Genomic DNA, 14578 nt, shown 5'->3' with positions numbered 1-14578 from the left:
TGCTAACGGAGCGTCTATTCCCAAAGCTAAAATGCACGCACAGAGACAAAAAAGGTATGTATCTTCTTGTCTAACTCCAGGGAAGATGTTAAATAAGCTAATTTCCCAAAATAGTGGAGTTATCCTTTAAACTGTACGTAGCACACTCCCAGGGGCTCATACGGAAACAAGCATTTCATTATAAAGTATTCTGTATTTTGTTCTGCGAATAATAAATAAACTTGAACTTGAAACATCACCCGACATAACTTCTGCCGTCTTTATGAATGTACACACAACATTCCTGCTTAACACTTTGATCGCCATGGGTTAAATTCATAATTTACCATCCCTCGCCAGCTCTATTTGTCTATGGAGAAGTTCCCCTTCTTTGCAGGGCTATAACTTTTTAAATTCTATTGCTACATTGCCATTATTATGGCCCATTCAATGTCCTATATGTATTGTTCAGGGTGTAGCAACGTTAAACTTTTTCATTCACATATTCATACTAAAATATGGTCTAAAGTATAAGTATGTTTTTATCGTTTTCTGCAGCTTTCTTCAGAACGTGATTTATAGCCCCAAATGCATTATATTGATGATCAGATACAGTTTGGTAGGAATCTGTGCGAGATGAAACATTTCAAGTTGGACGTACTTCTAGAATGATCTACGTATGATCTGATGATGACCGGATGGGCGGGGGATCGTTTATAATTCCGTGGGCAGCGTTAGATGATTCATCCAGAGTGGGTCATATGTTCATCATAGCAGTTTATATGGAATGCGTTAGAAAATAACGCTGAATCTTACCGTATGTTCCTCGCGCCGTTGGACGATCAGCGTGGAGTAGACCGTTTTCGATTATGGGATGTTGATCCTGATGAACCATTTCCAGGTTGTATAATACTATATACGTCCAAATAACGTTGTTTATTGAGTTAGGGCGAGCGATTGATCATCCAGTGTGTTGAGATGGAGTCCGGCTACCGATCGCGAGTGCCCGGAGCACATATGGATGAGCACTTCCTGTTTGGCGCGCCCCTCCCTCTTGGCCGATCTGCCGGTCGGCCACCAGATGGCGCTCTCGAACCGTTAGACAGTTGAGTGGAGCTCACCAGTACATCTCAGGGCTCCGGAAAGGAAATATAGATTTTTGATATATTGACATCAAAGACGAGTTACGGCGTCTTCGGCAGAATGAGCATGGCTAGGAATGACGTCTTAACTCGTAATCGGCGATCATAGTGTTAACACTTTCACTGCCCAAGCTTAATTCCCTTTTTTCTTTTTTTTTTCTTAAATTTAAATTTAAATTTTTTCAACAACATACATAGACAACATTCATAGACAATACACAGTACATAAATTAAAACAAATAGACAAAAAATGAGTAAAGAAAAAGTGTGACATGGGTCCTTCGGTCCATTCTACATTTGCATTATTTATTTACATTTTTATTCATTTCCTTGTATCCTTTTCAAACCTCTGTGATGTCGTTACTTCCCCTCCTGTATTCTTCCCATTTTCCCCATTTCCATTCAAACTTTTCTTCTTGCAGCCTCAGCAGATGTGTGATTCTCTCCATTTCCTGTATCCCCTCTACCAACTCTATCCATTGATCCTTTGTCGGCACTTCTACCTTGTACCACAGTTTAGTTAAAGCTTTCTTGGCTGCCACTATCAATATCTTAATCAAATATTTGTCTTCCCCTTGGATTCCTTCCTGTGACAGATTCCCCAAATACAACACTTGGCCTCCCTGGGGTATTTCGTATCCTATTATTTCATTTATTATCCCTCCTATCTCTTCCCAGTAGTGCCTTATCTTCTGACATCCCCAGAATATGTGTGTATGGTTCGCCCCTTCCTGTCCACACTCCCTCCAACATGTTTTCTTTGCTGGTGTGTAATTGCCCTGTATTTCTGGTGTTATAAAGTATCTAATTATATTTTTCCACCCAAACTCCCTCCATATCCTTGATCCTGTGGTTGTTTGTTGTGTCTTACATGTGTCATACCATTCCTCCTCTATTATCTCTATTTCCAACTCTCTTTCCCACTTTTCTTTCACATACAATGTTGTATTTCCCTTACTGTCCATTATTGCCTGATATAGTGCTGATATCACCCTCCCCTTCCGTCCTTCGTATGACTTTACCATTATCTTAATTACCCCATTCTGTTCTTTGTCTCTATCTTGCTTTATTTCCTTGTTATAGTAGTCCCTAATCTGTAAATATCTAAAGTGGTCCCTATTCTCTAGTCCGTATCTTTCTTTCAATTTTTGTAGAGTCTGCATCTCCCCTCCTTCTGTCATCGTGCACATTGCTGTTATACCCCCCCGTTCCCACCTCTTGAACCCATGGTCTTCTATCCCTGGTCTGAATTTGTTGTCGTGTGCTATCCATCTCAGTATCTTAGATTCTTTTTCTAACTTGTATTTCTTTACTATTGTGTTCCATATGTTTATAGTGAATCTGGTAATTGGATCTAGTAGTTGTTCCTGTCTTCTGAACAGCTCCCTATCTCCTATCAGTGCCTGCACTTTGAATCCCTCTCTTTTGGTTTCTATATCTTTCCATTTGGCCTCATAGTTCACATTGCACCAGCATGCTACTGTTCTAAGCTGTGCTGCATAGTAATAGCTTTCTAAACTGGGTACTGCCATCCCTCCTTTCTCCTTTGGTAGTTGTAGAGTCACATATCTGATCCTTGGCCTTTTCCCCCCCCAAATGAATCTTGATATCTGTCTATCCCATTCCCTAAATTGTTTTTGTGGTATTAATATAGGTAGGGATTGAAATAGGTATAGTAACCTTGGTAATATGTTCATCTTAATGATTTCGATCCTTGAACTGAAATCTAGGGGCATCACCGTCCATCTTTCTAGATCTCTCTTGATTTTCTGATTTATCTGTGTATAGTGTGCATCGTATAGCCCCTCCACCCCTCTTGTGATGTTCACCCCTAGGTACTTGATCCTGTCCATGCCCCATTTGATTTTGTATTTTTCTTTGATCTCTATTGTTCGCTTATCAAAGACTCATTTTCCAGTCAACATTGTCGTAGCAGATTGTTTTTTTATCGCTTCATTTCCGTTTTCTAGCATTTTGAAAAGCACTCGATTTCACGGAAAAAATAAGACATTCCATGATAATCGCCCTTTACTGGAATATTCTAGAACGTTGTCATTTTTCAGCCTATTTATGAATCGTTTTAAAATAAACGCTAGATTATCGATAGTATATGTGTGCGCATGCACGCTCGTGCCGCGAGCTGAAAATCGATTCTCCTAGTTACTGACCGCTCGCACAGCCAAACAGCCATATCACGTAATCACATAAAAGCGTATATCTCTGTGAAAACGGATCTGATTATCCTAAGCCTGGTAACATTCCTTACCTGAGATCAGATGGTATCAAATGGATTATTCCAATTCCTGATCGCCATTAGAAAAAATCAAAAATTTTATTGATCTACCGAGTATAGTGTAAAAACACATAATCCCCGCTGCTCTGAAACTCCAGAGTGAAACTGGTCGACGGCGGTTGCATGAGTGAGAAGTAAAACGTGGATTCCGTTTTTTTTTTCTCATTCATTTTCATTGAGTTCAATCCAAAAGGGTGAATTACCATCTGGGAGACGATAGGGGGCGCTTTTTTCACATCTGAGCGCCTGGAGTGGTTGATTTTCCAACGGTAGACTTGGTTGATGAAATATGATTTCAGATCGCTAATAATAATAAAAAAAACGAGAAAAAACAAGAATTCTCGTGATGGGCCTTCAACCAGCGGGGGGTAAACCCGAGAACTCATGGGCAGTCAAAGTGTTAATCATCTTTAAGTATACGGTATAAACGTCTTCATCTCAAGGGTTCAATTGAAAAGGGTTCAATCGACCTATTTCAAACCCCCCCCCCGACTCGGGAAGCAACAGTTGTGATTGGAGGATCAAGAAAAGCCGACGGAGATCGGTCAATTGATGTCCTAGCATGAGGCAACAAACGGTGTTCCGTACTGTACCTTATACTGTATGGTTTGAGCATTAACCCTTTCACTACCGTCTAGTGTGGTAGTGAAATGGTTAACCCTTTGTCGTGTGGTAGTGAAAGGGTTAACCCTTTTTCGTGTGGCAGTGAAAGGGTTAACCTGTATTGTCGCAGTGAAAGGGTTAACCGGATTTGTGGTAGTGAAAGGGTTAAGATAAATAAACATTTGTTGACTTTCCAGTTATGTTCAAATGCCCCCGGCTGAAAGTAAAATAATCCCCTGCATGCTGGTATATGATATATTGATGTGTACACAGTAAGCAGCTTTCTATATGTCATCTATTTTAAAACGCCTATGAAGTGGAAAAACAACTTTCCTCGTTGTTATGCGATACAGCTTTAGTATGTGCCAATTCATGCCAATAATTTCTACGCTTTGCTCACTTGATATCACAGCCAGGCAAATTAACATAGACTGAGATTAACTTTATATCCCTCTGGCGACAGTATGTAATGCTTATTTACTCAGAAGCAATGTTACCTAAACATTTACCTAAACATACTTATTTGTCAAACACCTAGTTGTTGAAGTGGTCCAAAGATTTCAAGGGAATTTTGTTTGTTTTCTGGACATTGTACCGAAATACTATTCCCAATAAAGACCTTTGAAACTAAAGATAACCTGATAAAGGTCTTTGTCCCAAAACATTGTTCCCAATATAGACATATGAAGATAAAGAACCTGATGAAGGTTATCACTGACTTACTGACTGAGGCTGATTTGTATATTTGACACAAGTGACAAGACACTGTTTTTCTCTCTGTCTAGTAGCAGCACAGGGTAGTTGACTGGATGTTGTTCTCTCTGTCTAGTAGCAGCACAGGGTAGTTGACTGGATGTTGTTTCTCTGTCTAGTAGCAGCACATGGTAGTTGACTGGATGTTGTTTCTCTGTCTAGTAGCAGCACATGGTAGTTGACTGGATGTTGTTCTGTGTCTAGTAGCAGCACAGGGTAGTTGACTGGATGTTGTTTCTCTCTGTCTAGTAGCAGCACAGGGTAGTTGACTGGATGTTGTTCTCTCTGTCTAGTAGCAGCACATGGTAGTTGACTGGATGTTGTTTCTCTCTGTCTAGTAGCAGCACATGGTAGTTGACTGGATGTTGTTCTCTCTGTCTAGTAGCAGCACATGGTAGTTGACTGGATGTTGTTCTCTCTGTCTAGTAGCAGCACATGGTAGTTGACTGGATGTTGTTTCTCTGTCTAGTAGCAGCACATGGTAGTTGACTGGATGTTGTTTCTCTGTCTAGTAGCAGCACAGGGTAGTTGACTGGATGTTGTTCTCTGTCTAGTAGCAGCACATGGTAGTTGACTGGATGTTGTTATCTGTCTAGTAGCAGCACATGGTAGTTGACTGGATGTTCTCTCTGTCTAGTAGCAGCACAGGGTAGTTGACTGGATGTTGTTTCTCTCTGTCTAGTAGCAGCACAGGGTAGTTGACTGGATGTTGTTTCTCTCTGTCTAGTAGCAGCACAGGGTAGTTGACTGGATGTTGTTTCTCTCTGTCTAGTAGCAGCACATGGTAGTTGACTGGATGTTGTTCTCTCTGTCTAGTAGCAGCACAGGGTAGTTGACTGGATGTTGTTTCTCTCTGTCTAGTAGCAGCACAGGGTAGTTGACTGGATGTTGTTTCTCTGTCTAGTAGCAGCACAGGGTAGTTGACTGGATGTTCTCTCTGTCTAGTAGCAGCACAGGGTAGTTGACTGGATGTTGTTTCTCTCTGTCTAGTAGCAGCACAGGGTAGTTGCCTGGATGTTGTTTCTCTGTCTAGTAGCAGCACATGGTAGTTGACTGGATGTTGTTTCTCTGTCTAGTAGCAGCACAGGGTAGTTGACTGGATGTTGTTTCTCTGTCTAGTAGCAGCACATGGTAGTTGACTGGATGTTGTTTCTCTCTGTCTAGTAGCAGCACAGGGTAGTTGACTGGATGTTGTTTCTCTGTCTAGTAGCAGCACATGGTAGTTGACTGGATGTTGTTTCTCTCTGTCTAGTAGCAGCACAGGGTAGTTGACTGGATGTTGTTTCTCTGTCTAGTAGCAGCACAGGGTAGTTGCCTGGATGTTGTTCTCTGTCTAGTAGCAGCACATGGTAGTTGACTGGATGTTGTTCTCTCTGTCTAGTAGCAGCACAGGGTAGTTGACTGGATGTTGTTTCTCTGTCTAGTAGCAGCACAGGGTAGTTGCCTGGATGTTGTTCTCTGTCTAGTAGCAGCACATGGTAGTTGACTGGATGTTTCTCTGTCTAGTAGCAGCACATGGTAGTTGACTGGATGTTTCTCTGTCTAGTAGCAGCACAGGGTAGTTGACTGGATGTTCTCTCTGTCTAGTAGCAGCACAGGGTAGTTGACTGGATGTTGTTCTCTGTCTAGTAGCAGCACATGGTAGTTGACTGGATGTTCTCTCTGTCTAGTAGCAGCACATGGTAGTTGACTGGATGTTGTTCTCTCTGTCTAGGAGGAGCACATGGTAGTTGACTGGATGTTTCTCTGTCTAGTAGCAGCACATGGTAGTTGACTGGATGTTTCTCTGTCTAGTAGCAGCACAGGGTAGTTGACTGGATGTTCTCTCTGTCTAGTAGCAGCACAGGGTAGTTGACTGGATGTTGTTTCTCTGTCTAGTAGCAGCACAGGGTAGTTGACTGGATGTTGTTCTCTGTCTAGTAGCAGCACAGGGTAGTTGCCTGGATGTTGTTCTCTCTGTCTAGTAGCAGCACAGGGTAGTTGACTGGATGTTGTTTCTCTGTCTAGTAGCAGCACAGGGTAGTTGACTGGATGTTGTTTCTCTGTCTAGTAGCAGCACATGGTAGTTGACTGGATGTTGTTCTCTGTCTAGTAGCAGCACATGGTAGTTGACTGGATGTTGTTCTCTCTGTCTAGGAGGAGCACAGGGTAGTTGACTGGATGTTGTTCTCTGTCTAGTAGCAGCACATGGTAGTTGACTGGATGTTGTTCTCTGTCTAGTAGGAGCACAGGGTAGTTGACTGGATGTTGTTCCTGGCTGTTAGAAGAGGTAATTTCACGTGCGGTCACTTCACCTCAGGCATCATCTCACAATTCTATACCTGGAATGTAAAGCAAAGTCCCCTCAGAGACCTGCGGTACAGCCATAGACCACCGCAACACTTCCGGGATTCTGAAATCATGGGAGAGAGCGCGGGGGGAGAAAATGAATGAATGTGCATGAGAGCCTTGACATTAAGTGGTTGTAGCTACGGCTGTGGGGGTGCTGGAGACATGATCCAATAGACTTGTATACGCCTGAGTCTCCTGAACACGGAGAGACCAATCCCAAGCCGATCGGCACTTTCTCGGCCGAGCTATTGTCACTTTTCCACACCTACTCCCGAACTATGCATGCACAGATTGCCCATGGATTGCATGTGTGGGGGTACCGATCGACTTGGGATTGGTCGCGCCGTGTTCAGGAGACTCTGGCGTATAAAAGTCTATTGGATCATGTCTCCAGCACCCCAACAACTTAAAGTCAAGGCTCTCATCCACGTTCATTAATTTTCTGCCCCCGCTCTCCTCCATGAGCTCAATGTAACGCGGAGGTGCAGTGGTCTATGCACATACAAAATACAAATTCAAATGTACGTTTGCTGACGCAGTGATTCTTAGAATTTTGTCTCTCCTGTAACAAAGTCACTATTTGATTAATCGGCATTACTAACTCGAGACAAACAGTGGCTCTTTGGTGAGGCAAGCGAAACTTGGGAAGGATTTGTGTCTCTGTAACTTCCCACCAGCGGCTCAGAGCTTTCCTGTTCCTTAGAGCCCCGTTTGTGGTGCGGAACTGATGGATAGAAAAGCTGTCCAAAACTCCTGGCCACTGGCACTCGATGACTCTCACTAGTATTCCTGTGAGAGCCAGCATTCCTGGCAGAGGAGCAGCCAGCACTTTGCAGGAGCCTAAACTCCTGTTTATGTAATTTGCTCTAGGGCGGTGCTTGATTTAAAGTCTTGTTTGACGAGTCCAGCCAGGTAGCATAAGGAGAACTCCAGTGTACCTGTGCGCGTATGTGGCTCACGACTCCTATGCTGTTACGACTTGTAGCTGGCTGACAGGGGTGTAAAAAGTACCCAGAGATTATATTTAAGTGAAAGTATGGATACCGTCTCAAAATCGTACTCGAGTAAAAGTATCTGGCTAAAAACACACTTGAGTAAAAGTAAAAAAAAGTTTCTACTTTTAAATGTTAAAAGTAAAACGTTTTTTTTTTATTGCAAGGGATAGACCAGGGCCCTCATTCATCAACGTGTTCTACGCACAGATCTGTGCTTACCCTGTGCGTACGATCATTTCTAAGCAAAGAGTGGGATTCATCAATTTCGATTTGAACTTGACTCCGTGCTTACATCTACGCACAGGTCAGACCACACTTACCTGACGCCCAGTGGTAGAATATATTATTACAACAAGGAAATGAGCTTCTGTGCATAATAACACTGGCATGTTCTGTACGAACCGTAGTTCATTATAGTTCATTGTAAAATAGCAACAGTAGTGTAATTATGGTCAAAACCCTATAAATAGCATTTGGAATAATAGATCTTTCTCTCAGAATGAATGCAGCATGGTTTATATAGCGTTATCGGAATATACGGGGTGTAGGCTACTGACTGACTGCGCTCCGCGTAGCTTGATTGATTGATTGATTGAAAAGTTTATTAACAGATTGCAGAATGGGTACAGTACAGTACAGCTCAGTACATACAATTGTTAATTGGGGATGCAGACCAACTTTCGTCTTGTTTACATCAGGGTCCCCCATTTTCAATTCATCATAAATCATAAAGCTCAACTCGTTATTATTTTGCGCACAGACCGCCGAAACACGGGAACGTTTTGATTATATTTAAAGGGGAACTATTTTACTATTTCTTTCACTATTTGGGCACTTTTACACAATTCCTGTGAGTCTATGGAACACCTCTGTAATATATATATTTTTTTTATTCATTGTTTTGTATTTCTAATCAAGTCCTCAAAAACAGCATTTTTCTACCTCAAGATCTCGAGCTGTTTTGCAGCCGCAGCTGCAGGTGCCACCTAAACCACTGCGGAGCGTCGTGTTCGCCTGAACATTAACATGCAGCAGTGACTATATGACATCACATATAGGCACATTTTCAAACGACTCAGTTCAGTGAGGGTGAATATTGTGAGAGGAGAATTGGAAGAATGCGCCAATATGAGAATTTTGAGACATAGATCATATTAATATAAGTTCACATAGCTAGGAAACAATGCTAAACACTCAAAAAGGCCATTTATAAGATAGTTCCCCTTTAAAAGGCTTTACGTTAAACGAAACAAGTGGAATTTCGAAGCTGTAAGCAGAATAAGTCATATGAATATAGTGTTCTTCCCCCTTTTTACTGTATAAGAAAGAATAGGAAACGCATTGCAATGACACCATGCAGATAGTGGACAGACTATGTATATGATGGGATTCAAGTTCGCGTTTTTGTTGCTCATAGGCATGCTGTCAGTCAGAGTATGATATCTTAATCAAACATTCTAGAACATTTGTCGTCACAGATCATGTCCTAATAGAACATAGGCTATGGCATGGATCGTGATATTGTGTGGACTGTAATTATTACTGTACCGGTACCACCCATTGTGACAACAGCCTTGTGAGTCCCGCACACAAACATGATGGAATTCAAGTTCATGTATTGAAAGGCATGCCTACATCATACATGCAGTGAGATTCATTGTTATTGTATATGCTCTCTATTATTGTTTATATAGGCTACCCAATACTGACATCAAAATAGATTGTAGTATGCCTCTAGAAATCATATGCAGCAGGTAGAAAATTGACGGGAGATCCATCGCGATTTGGAATAGAATTGAGGAGAACTTTAATCCCTGGGTATCAATCAAACAACACGGGAAAAGGCAGTCATATTCCAGCGCGGTCTTTATTAGCCGACAACAAAATAGATGCCTCTAAAAATCATATAGCCAATCGAACACAACTAATAAAGGCATTCATATTACAGCACGGTTATAATGACACACAACCAACGCCAAACAGTGGTCAACGAACGGTCTTTATTAGTATTCTGAGCTGTCCAGGCAGAATTGCAGCAATGGTCTTAGGGAGCCGTTGATATCTGACATCACCGTTTACAAGTCCGCCTTTTATTATTTATCCCATAATACGCGATAGTGTCTTCTTGGTTCGACAGCAGTGAACAATCTTCGTGGAGTTTCTCAGGGTTCCGCTCGGGTCAGTCCATTATTTCACATCCCATGGGGGGTGTTTCCTCATTTTCATGACCATATATGGATAATCATGCACGAGCATTGACGGTAGAACAAAGTGGTATTCATCAACATGGAGGGGCATAGAGCCTGCGTACGCACCGTGTGATGAATCCCGACTTCCCTGTGCGTACACTAGTTCTACATTCCGTGCTTACGTGTGGAAATAGAAATGTTCTACGCACACTATTGATGAATGAGGGCCCAGGGGTCTCAAACTCATTCCATCGTGGGCCAAGTTTTCATTTGAACTACACATTGCACCAGGTGAGTTAGTTGAAGAGGTGAGCCAATTAGTAAAATCATCAGCTGGTGTTTAGGCAAGGCTGCAATGAAACCAAGCATACACTCACACAAGGACCAATCAGCATGGGTATGGGTGGGTTAATTTTCCATTGATGGGGATTTGATTGGCTGTTTTTAAATAAAGGGCGGCCGTAGGATTAATAAATTAATAACGAGAAACAAATATACTAATTAAAATGGTTGGACCTGCGAGATTTGTACTTTGTAGGTCTGCATTTTAAATGTAAGGAGTAAAAAGTATGTTTTTTTTCTCTGAAATGTAATTGAGTAAAAGTACAAGTATACAAACCTAATAATACTTGAGTAAAGAACAAATCCCCCCAAACAGTACTTAAGTATTGTAACAAAGTACAATTACTCAAGTACTTTACACCCCTGCTGGCTGAGCAGCTTTAGCTGCAGCAGTGGCACATTATTATTCCAAGATGCCAATGAAAACAAAAAACGAAAGGAAGCTAGATGTGATCTGGTTTTCAATGCCGTTGGTTCTTTTCAGATGTAATCGGGCCTTGGCTGGGCTTCTATACATCCAGTTGGCTAACGTGACTGTGTCTCTCTCTTCTCTCTGGCCCCTCAGCCAGCCAATGCATGGTGGTGGCCCTTTTTCACCACTCCTTTTCTTTTTTTTTATTGATATTTTTGCACAAATCTTTCCAATATTCACAAGACATCTTTCCACAGCATAATATGCAACATCCCAGATTTGTCTTTTTCTTTTTCGTAACATCATACAAAACATACAAAAGACTCATACAAACACATTAACAACTGACATGGAAATTAAAAAAGTACTTACCAAAATAAAAACATTACTATACATTGTGCATATATATCCCTGATGCACATACGTTACATGTAGACCGATCTACCTGCGAGCAGGTATGTGCTGCATCTTCTATCGGGATGCCATCTTTCTGCATGTGAGAGGATGCGTCTCAAATATATGTAGGTGTGCGTGAGAACATATATGAATGTGTGTCTCAGATATGTGTATTTGGGTACGTGTCTCACGTAAGTATGTGTGTATGTCTCATACGTGTGTGTGTGTGGCTGTGTGCATCTCTCAGGTACGCGACTGTAATCCTACCTTCTGTGTGTGTCTCGTATCCATGTGCGTCTCTGCCACCTGTGTGAGTGTATATTCACCACTCCCTTTCTAACCAGGTCTTTGAGTCCATATAATTGTCCCTGCTTTGACTTATTTATAATGAACTGTCACCCTTTACAAATGAGGTGTTTTATGTTTCATAGGTCACAGGGAAAGTAATTTAGCGATGCTGTGAATCTGTTACCAGTGGGGGAATAATGGAGCCTGTTTTGTCGTCTCGGGAGGCATTAGTTATAGTGGAGGAGTCGAGCTCATCCACTGACTTTAATGTCCTCGTGTGTCATGTTGCACACGGACTGGACCTGTTTCTAAAAAGACCGCCGCAAGTTGGGAATAAGAAGGAACCAGCAGCTGCACGGACGTGGGGTTCTGACAACCAAACATATTTTTGATTTGATTTGAAATCTTTATTTCGAACATGTAAATGAATACAAACAAAATAAATAACTAAACAAAATCAAAACATAACTCAAACAAAATAATAACTAAACAAAAGCAAACATAACTCAATTTACATGTTCGAAAAGGAGTAGGAAGAAGTATACACTTATTTAATCCTACCCCTTTTCCACTACTCAAATGAGTGTACTAATTTCAAACATTAAAAAAAAAAATATATATATATATATATGCAAAACGAAAAAAACAAAACTATTATGTAAAACATGAAAGAAATAAAATATATTAACCCTTTAACTGCCGCACTACCAAACGGTTAACCCTTTCACTGCGACAATTCACAGAAGGTTAAAACCCTTTCACTGCCACACGACAGCCGGTTAACCCTTTCACTGCCACACGACAGCAGGTTAACCCTTTACTGTCACACTACCGACGGCGACCGTCTGTCGTGTGCGTGTGGCAGTGAAAGGGTTAAGCAACACATGTTGACGTTTGAGTGCACGTCCTCCTTCAAGATTCAAGAGATTTATTCGTCACATACTGTACATACACAAGACATGATGTAGTGAAATGATGGTGGCCATGCCCGCCTTGATTGTGCAAAAATACAAATTATTAAATAGAATAGATAATAAAATAGACATGATAAAAAGTAATACGAATAAAATACAATGCTAAGCTTAAGAATTAAAGGTAATGAGTACTATATACATTACAATAATATACAAATATACAGTTATGTTTTTTAAATAATAATAATTAATATAATAATATAATTTAGGACCTGCTCCGAGGTCATCATTTGGCACACATGCGAACCATGCATACAATGCGTATCTGCGATTAACCCATCCCGTCGTCCTTCCCCCCCAAGGGCAGCCGGGAGCAGACAGGCGCCACGTGAGCCGCGCCAGGGGACCAATCCAAGTGCTCCTGTCCGTCTTCGTCAAGGACGCCACAGCGTTAGCGATCTTGTTGTTGTGCATGTTTTTCCATTGGGTTTATCTTATCGGGGGGGGAAACCCTTGCGAGCACGGGGAGAACATGCAAACTCCACACAGAAAGGCCTGGGAGATACCCCACCTGGGTAACTGGCATCATGGAAACCTGGTCCCCAAGCGGGATTCGAACCCTGGACCTTCTTGCTGTGAGGCGACAGTGTTAACCACTACAAAGTGGTCTTTTGTGTGTGTGTGTGTGTGTGTGTGTGTGTGTGTGTGTGTGTGTGTGTGTGTGTGTACAGTGTTCTGATGGCCTGGGGGAAGAATCTGAGTCTCTCTGTTCTTGCCTTGTCTCCTCAGATGAAAACTGATTTTAAAACGATGAGGGTAGGTGAAGGCGAACTCACCTTCAGCCTAACCCAGTTCCGTCATATCGGTGAAGTGTGAATGTGGAAGGGTGGGTCTTCATGACACCTCTAACCCTGTAGATGTTTCCCACAGTGAGGTCTTGTGTGGCTGAGGTGTTCTTTCCCCACAAACCGTTGATTCTTGGGATGTGTCGGACGGGTTGGGGATGTAATGAGGCCCCAGATAGCCAGTTTCCCTTCATTCCAGGCCTATGGACCTATCTGTTTGTCCCAGGGAAGCAACAGTTGTGATTGGAGGATAAAGGCAAACGAGGGAGGGGTTTGAGATAGGTGGTCAATTGCACTACTTGGTCTCCGGAGCTTCTTGGCGAGATCATACCAGGGCCGGATATCATTCACCAATATTTGTATCTTTTTAACTGTACTGATGCAGCTAGATTCACTGGTACAACATTTAAATTTGTTCAGAAAACACACTTCTATGTACCCCTGGTCTGGATCATACTATGACACTGTTTTCTTGATCAAGTCACAACAGTATGTCTACATATTACAAACAAAAAAGTGGAGTCATCGCCCGTCCAAAATAGGGACGTAAAACGAAGATGATGATGATGATTACATTTATTTATCATAAAATCCCCTCCCTGACTTCAAAAAGCTCTGTTCTGGTCTGGATCATACTATGACACTGTTTTCTTTTCTTCTTTTCTTCATGTCACTTCCTCATGAAGAGAGAACAGTATGTCTACGTATTACATTTATTTATCATAAAATCCCCTCCCTGACTTTCAAAGAGCTCTGTTCTGGTCTGGCCAACTAGGCCGAGTGCAACCTGCTGTTTAGCCTCCTATCCTGCCCTGATCTCCAAGTATTTAAATGTGGATGATTCACATCACTAACTCATCTCTCTCTCTCTCTCTCTCTCTCTCTCTCTCTCTCTCTCTCTCTCTCTCTCTCTCTCTCTCTCTCTCTCTCTCCCTCTCCCTCTCCCTCTCCCTCTCCCTCTCTCTCTCTCTCTCTCTCTCTCTCTCTCTCTCTCTCTCTCCCTCCCTCTCCCTCTCCCTCTCCCTCTCCCTCTCCCTCTCTCTCTCTCTCTCTCTCTCTCCCTCTCCCTCTCCCTCTCCCTCTCCCTCTCCCTCTC

General features: G+C 42.1%; 1 protein-coding gene across 1 annotated transcript in view; it reads left to right on the top strand.

Annotated features, from left to right (window-relative positions):
- zswim7 (zinc finger, SWIM-type containing 7) overlaps positions 1–14578 on the top strand; it is a 38769-nt gene that overhangs the window by 13260 nt on the left and 10931 nt on the right. The gene's annotated exons all lie outside the window — the stretch shown is intronic.

This window comes from Notolepis coatsorum, assembly GCF_963971535.1.
Source record: "Notolepis coatsorum genome assembly, chromosome: 8".
NCBI classification, from domain to species: Eukaryota; Metazoa; Chordata; class Actinopteri; order Aulopiformes; family Paralepididae; genus Notolepis; species Notolepis coatsorum.
The sequence above is the reverse complement of the archived record's forward strand: the minus strand, read 5'-3'. Positions and strand labels throughout refer to the sequence as shown.